General features: G+C 40.6%; 1 long non-coding RNA gene across 1 annotated transcript in view; it reads right to left on the reverse strand.

The window, feature by feature from the left end:
- Window positions 1-1,563: 1,563 nt before the first annotated feature.
- The window catches only part of LOC116185272, a 13,244-nt gene continuing 7,468 nt past the window's right edge, over window positions 1,564-7,339 (reverse strand). The window contains exon 2 of the long non-coding RNA XR_004150078.1: window positions 1,564-1,762. This is a non-coding gene — a long non-coding RNA (uncharacterized LOC116185272). The remainder of the gene's footprint in view (window positions 1,763-7,339) is intronic.

Here is a 7,339-nt window from a genome sequence, read left to right on the forward strand (position 1 = left end):
GAGAAGGGATGGACAATTGGTTTGCACCTGTTAGTGCACATCCGAGTGATTAAGAGAGGATTACGGGCACAGAATTGGACGAGCACGTGCGCCTCTTTTGCGGTGTAAATAACGAGTTCTTTGGGGAAGGGTGTCTCTGAGGTTTTTTCTTTTTAATTGGTAGGACGGCTTGGCCCGTCCTTCCCTTCGGCAAAAATTGCAGGGATTAGCTGTAGGCTCGAGGTGCACGTGCACTTAAATGGTCGCTAATTAACCGAGCGTGAGCACCGGTTACTCGGAATCGATTCTCTCCAACTTCTCTCCAACGTAACAGCGCCACGATCGTTTCGAAAAAAAGAAAGAAGAAGGAAGAATGAATGGTATATCGTAGAATTTTTGAAAAATTCTCTTCATTACATCCATCTCCATAATTGTTGCGATAATTCATTACTCGTAACAACAATCTTTCACATCTTTAAGTACAACATCTAACTAAAACATCAAATTATCACAATATTCAATATTCTATATTACCTACCCAAGAAATAAAAGAATATATATATTTTATTATATATGAGAAAGAATCGGAGAGAAAGAAGAAGTGGAAGGAAATTTTGCACATCTTTAAGTACAATATCTAACTAAAACATCCAATTATCACAATATTCATCTATATTACCTATCCAAGAAATAAAAGAATATGTATATTTTATTATATATGAGAAAGAATCGGAGAGAAAGAAGAAGTGGAAGGAAATTTTGCACATCTTTAAGTACAATATCTAACTAAAACATCCAATTATCACAATATTCATCTATATTACCTATCCAAGAAATAAAAGAATATATATATATTTTATTATATATGAGAAAGAATCAGAGAGAAAAAAGTGAAAGGAAATTTTTCACATCTTTAAGTACAACATCTAACAAAAATATCAAATTATCACAATATTCATCTATATTACCTATCCAAGAAATAAAAGAATATATATATATTTTATTATATATGAGAAAGAATCGGAAAGAACGAAGAAGTGGAAGGAAATTTTTCGCATCTTTAAGTACCTCTAACTAAAACATCAAATTACCACAATATTCATCTATATTACATTATATATATATTTTATTATATATGAGAAAGAATCGGAGAGAAAGAAGAAGTGGAAGGAAATTTTTCACATCTTTAAGTACCTCTAACTAAAACATCAAATTATCACAATATTCATCTATATTACATTATATATATATTTTATTATATATGAGAAAGAATCGGAGAGAAAGAAGAAGTGGAAGTAAATTTTTCACATCTTTAAGTACCTCTAACTAAAACATCAAATTATCACAATATTCATCTATATTACATTATATATATATTTTATTATATATGAGAAAGAATCGGAGAGAAAGAAGAAGTGGAAGGAAATTTTTCAAGGAAAAGGGAGCGGATGAAAGAAAATGAACGGCGAGGATGGATAAGAGGGGGAGGGAGGATATTAACCAATTTCATTTCAGGGATGGCGCGAGACGAGACGTTGCAGTGCGTGGCGGCCCCCGGAATGGGGCTTCCTTAGCGGCTTTCTTCCTAGAGGATCCTCCTGTCCTCTTCTGCCCCCTGCACGAGAATGCACCTCGTCTCCTTAGCTACGACGGTTGCCGGTGTCGGGAACTGGGAACCGGGTCCGCCCTTATCTCGAGTTTGCAAGACTGGCTCCGGTAATACCGTGCGCGGCTAGAAACCCTTACGAACGAGAGCTCCGTGAAATATCGCTAAACGGCTTCTCTCCCCCTTCCCGCAGATACCTCCTTTCTCTCTCTCCAGCCTCCCTTCCTCCTTTCTTACATTTTTCTCCTCTTCTCCGAAATCCCATATCGTGGCAAAAGCTTATATCGCGCGAACCTTGCGAGTTTTGTTGCGAGTTTCGAGCGAGCGACACGGGTGACATCTGTCTACCTTTTGTCGAGAGTGTATATGGTATATATGTATATTAAGGTTTTTATTTGGAGATGGAGATATGGATGTTATGTTTGTATAAGTGAATAATAAATTTGTGGTAAAATTAAGATTATCATTCGTAAAATATAGCGAAATTGAAGAGTAGGGAAGAATAGTTGATTCCAAGGATATTTAGAGACTTTATTGATAGAGATTCTGATCTAATTCAAACCAAAGAAGATAATAAATAATTCCAGAAGAATCTTTTACAGAATATCATAACAACGTATCATATATATATATATCATTCACAAGAGCATTAAAAGAGTTGATCCCTGAAGGACAATATTCAGAGAAATTACTATAGATTCTCTCTGTACATAAGTTTCCTATAAAACACTGTTCCTGTCATAAAATAATTCCAACACTTCCATAATTAATCCAATTAATCGTGCAAATCGTATCCAAAGAATGGTTGAAAAACGAAGCTACAACGTGTCTATCGAACGCATATCTTAAATCGAAGCACGATCCAAGGATCCACGATCGATCCACCGTTTCGAATAAATAACAGAAATAACAGAGGGGCGGCGGCTTTAAATTTGGCCATATTCTTCGTGGACGAAGAGGAGAATGGGGAGAAGGCGAAGAGCACAGGGAGGAGGAAGGTGACGACGCCTGGAACAACGGCGAGGAAACGAACGAGCGGCGCTTCATTATACACGACGCTCGCACGCTTCGTTTGCCTCCGGAAGTCGTGCTTTAGGAGGGTCGGGCGGATGACAGAGGAGGACGCGAGGGCCATCCTCCTCCTGGCGGGGGAAAGAGATCGGGGGGAAGGGGAGAAACTGAGAAGTAAATGGTCGGGGGAGGGGTACGGTTGGATTAATACAATCACAGGGGTGGCTCGCAGCCGCCACTCGCAGCCCAACTCGCGTGGAGAAACACGCGAGCGGAGAGAAATGGGAGAAATGGGCGAGATATAACCACCCCTTTGCTTGTCATCGAAATTATACGCTGCCTCGACACTCGACCTCGTTTACGAGGTTCCATCTTTCTCCTTCCCTCCTTCTTGATTCTTCTTCCTCTTCTCTCCCATCAGAGCTGGATTCCTCTCCTATACACGACAGTACACGTCCTGCCACGGAAGACGAGACAAGAGTTTGAAAATTAGGGGAAGAGGGCTCGAGTATGGCGGCGCGTAACGAGCTGTTGTCCTTGTTAAAAGGGGAGGGGGTTTCTTCATCGCTCTCTTCTCATCGACCAATGTGTTACGCGATTACCTTTGAATATTTGAATTAAAATATCAAGTTTTCTCTTAACGAACGATTACGTTACGTTTTGGTTGGAAGGAGGGAGAGGCGAGTGAATTCGAAAATTAAGAATTTCTTCCCTTTCCTCGAAAGATATCGTCCTCTTGGAAGATGTTTCTTTGAGAAGCTACAATTGGTGGAGAGAATTGCAGATTTTCACTAAGTCAGTTAGGTATCTGTAAAATTCACGAACCATTTGTTTGTTTATTATTTCGATCGAACCAATTCGTAATTACATTAAAAATTAAATTAAAGTTGAATTAAGTAATCTCTTTACGATTTGCAAAACTCGTCAGTGGTGGAAAAAATTCTTTGACGGAGAAATACTCGTGCAAATATAAAATTCTTTGTCCAAACTTCGTGGAACTTTTGAAAAAAAGGGGGGAAAAAATTTGAAATCACAGGTCAACCCACCACGAATTTTCGAAATACGTCGAAAGGGGAACAGAAGAAGGAGAGGGAGGATTGGTCGCGCAATAAAGGCATCTGGAGGAAAGATTTCAACCCTTGGAGTGGCGGAGGAGGGAGGGGATGGAACCAGGTTACGGGGGTTTTTAATAAAATCAGGCGATCGTTGAGGCGTGTCAAATGGAAATATGCACGTTCAGTCGAGGGATTTTGCGGGCGGAAGAGAAGCTTTCCCGTTTGTAAAATGGGGGTGCGACTCGATAACGATGGAATTCATCCACCCACACTCCCGCCCGAGAGGGGAGGGGGCGATAGAGGCGAGGATAGATGGAGGGATGCGGGGAGAGCGAGCGTGGATGATGAGAAAAATCTCTTTTTTTCTCCCTCCCTCCCTCTCTCTCCCCCTCTTTTTATTTCCTTCCATTCGGCGGTGTATCGTAATCAAGGAGGCGCGAGGTGGATTAGCGAGTTTCGATATCGTGGAAGGTTTTTTCCAGGATGGACCGGCCGAAGGAAATTTTCCGCGAGGCCGACCAATATCCTCTCGATTGATTTGAGAAAAACGCTGGATTTTCATATGCACGCAGCAGTGTTTGAAATTGATTTGGAATGATTGGAATTATCGTGGTTGACGAATTATTAGGAGAGTTTTAGACAGGAGGGAAAATTAGATGCTTTGACGCGTGATTGATCGATTGAATTTGTTTGCGAAGAGGATGAGAATCACGGGCGAATATTTATTAATATCAAGTTTTACGTAGCTCTTTGATAAAGATGGAACGCACATTTGTAATTGTTCGCGAGGAAGGGAATGCGCGTTATGAGACGTGGAAAAACTAACTTCTGCAATTTCTGGTTTAAAAATATAAATCTTTGTAAAAAAACGCTTCTCCGAATAAATAGAAAATTTTTATTATATTAATATTATTTCTTCTATTATCCCTTGTTATTATCCTCGAATCTTGTATGATTTTGTTTGATTTCTTGTATGATTGAAATTGATTAGTAACTTCTACAAAGAATTTTAATATCTACATTAAGAAATGATCGTTAAACTAAAAACTTAGATATTCATCGAGAAGAAATTTAAAATTAAAAGTTCAATTCTATTTTCATATTGTTTCATTCGATCAATTACGAATACTCAAACGGGCATTAAAAGCACGATGATCCCTTTAAAGAACCGAATATTTTAATATCTATATTAAAAACCGAAAGCTCAATTCCATTTTCATATAGTTTCATTCCAATCGATATTTCGAGAGCAACGCATTAAGCATCTACGAGTTACGATACTCAAGTGGACGAAACAGTTAAAAGGAGGAACCTGAATAAATTTTATAATTTCTCTTTCGAAAGCAACACCTTTCTAAATACACCTAAAAGAGGAGAGTTCCGTTTGAACGTTAGGGGGGGGGGTGCTTCACCCCCTCTCGCGGGGCCCGTGGAACGCGCCATTCGTTCGCCCGTCAAACTGTGCCACGATGAAACTGTGCGGTGTACATGGCGAAGTCGATAAACGTGACAAATGCAGGGGGGAGGGGGAGGTTATATACACCGTTCGACGACCGATCGCGTCTAAGGGAATGGTCCAACTTGCTCCCAACACTTATGGGCCGCCATTCGTTTTACGAGCCTTCTTATCGGCTCCGTGCCAGCCCATAAACGCATCTTTTCCCGTATACGGGGCATTCTGACGCGTTTACGCGGTAAATGTCGATCCCGGTGTGTATTTATCGAGTGCCTCGCGTTCCGCTTTATCAGGTGGCGGGAAATATTTCGAGAAGGATTCGAGTACGATTTCCTGTTCCTTTATTCGTCGATCCATGTAAATTTTGGAAGAACGATTGTTGGGAGAAAAATTATGAGCGATAATTTGATGAATTGATTAAAGATATAGGAAGAAAGCTATTCCTCTCAAAATATAAACTTTTTCGAAATATTCTCATTTACGAAATGAAATTCTAAATTCCAAGTTTCTTTTATAGAACAGATAAGAATAATTATGAAAAGCAAGATTTTCTTCTTTCTCTATAATCGCATTTTGGAAAACGGTAGAGATCGAAACAATTTCTAATTTCCTTACAATCCTATCCCCAAAACCTTATCCTTCGAAGACGTCGAAGGTGTATCCTTATCTTCGAGGCGCAGGTTATCATCGACAGGGTCCGAGATTATGAATTAAAAAGAAAGGTGAGGGTGGATAAGAGGCGACATCCCTTTCCTCTTATCCTCGACTCGCGAGCGAGGGGCCACATCGACGAGGGTGAACGAGATAAAGAGGGAAGGAGGGCGGAAAGAGAAAGAGAGAGAGAGAGAGAAAGAGAGAGAGACGTCTGTCGTTTTGTATATCTACCCTCGTACGGTGGAAATTTCGTTATGGGGGTGATTTTCTGCGGGGGATGGCCAGCCCCGTCCCCGCTTTAAACCTGATTGGATGCAGAGTTATCTCGCGCTGCGTTACTTCCGGATGATTGGTCGCTGCGGTCGTCATGACTACACCTCACCACCACCACCACCGTGGCCGCCACCCCCGCATCAACCGTCCCCCTCGCCCCCAACACCCGCGCTCCTTTGTCGCGTCTTCGTCACGCGTACGAACACCGCGCGTATGTGTGCAACCTATGTTTCGAATCCTCTCTGTTTTTACGTTTTCCAGTTTGCCTCTCGCCTTCGTTTCAATTTTTCCACTTTTCTTTTTCTTTCGACGTTTTCGTCTGTTTCCAAGTTTTTTTCTTTTTCTTTCTTCTCGCAGTCCAAGCGAGGGGAGACATTTGGTGTTTGGATTAAAGAGCGAGAAATCTTTGCGTGATAACCGATTGCGTGAAAAAGAGATTGTTTCTCGAAAGTTATCTTGGAATGAAAACGAAAATTGGATGAAAATTCGTTTGAAATGTACGAGAAAGGGATCGAATTTATAAATTTTTTATCTTTGGTTTTATTTTTATAATTGCTAAAGATATGCACAGACACGTCAAAGTTAATGTTTACTTATATTGAAATATAAACGTAATTACACATAAGTATTTAATCATTTGCATTATATAATCATATATCTATCAAGACGTATATAACAGATTCACAATTCTAACCTAACTAATATTAAATGATTAAATCTCAGAAAAAAGGTAAATCTATACGTACATCGCCAACAAAATAAAGCAAAAGAAAGAATTCTAACCTAAAACTTCTAATCCTCTAATGTCGAATCACTAAATCCCAGAAAAAAAGTAAATCCACTAGAAATCTCTCACCAATCCACTCATACAACGAAAACACTATTATACATCTACATGTTCATCTTAACAAAACAGAGCAAAGGAAAAAAGTCAATTCGAACGAACGAAGCAGAGGTAAACGGTGCACGCGAATAATCCTCCTAAATACGAGCTGAATCGAGCGTGTATAATGACAAGGCACCCTTGTTCGAATAATAAATCTCGGCCCAACAACATTACCGAGCGACAAAAGGATCGACATGGGCGTGACTACCGCGTGTCGTTGCTCGTTTCGATCGTGAGAGATGGAGACGTCAACTTTTGTCGCGATTCGTCTCGGGCCGATGTGTCGCCACCGAGGATCGAGTGGCGTTCGAATCGGTGACGTGTGCTGCGTACACGGAGCGAGTGGATTTTCGCCGCGTGTTGCTCGTCCACGCCGATTATAATCCCGTTCATTGTTCGCGATGGGATCGGCTCGAGCC

The sequence above is a fragment of the Apis dorsata genome, unplaced genomic scaffold (assembly GCF_000469605.1).
Source record: "Apis dorsata unplaced genomic scaffold, Apis dorsata 1.3 scaffold_142, whole genome shotgun sequence".
Classification (NCBI taxonomy): Eukaryota; Metazoa; Arthropoda; class Insecta; order Hymenoptera; family Apidae; genus Apis; species Apis dorsata.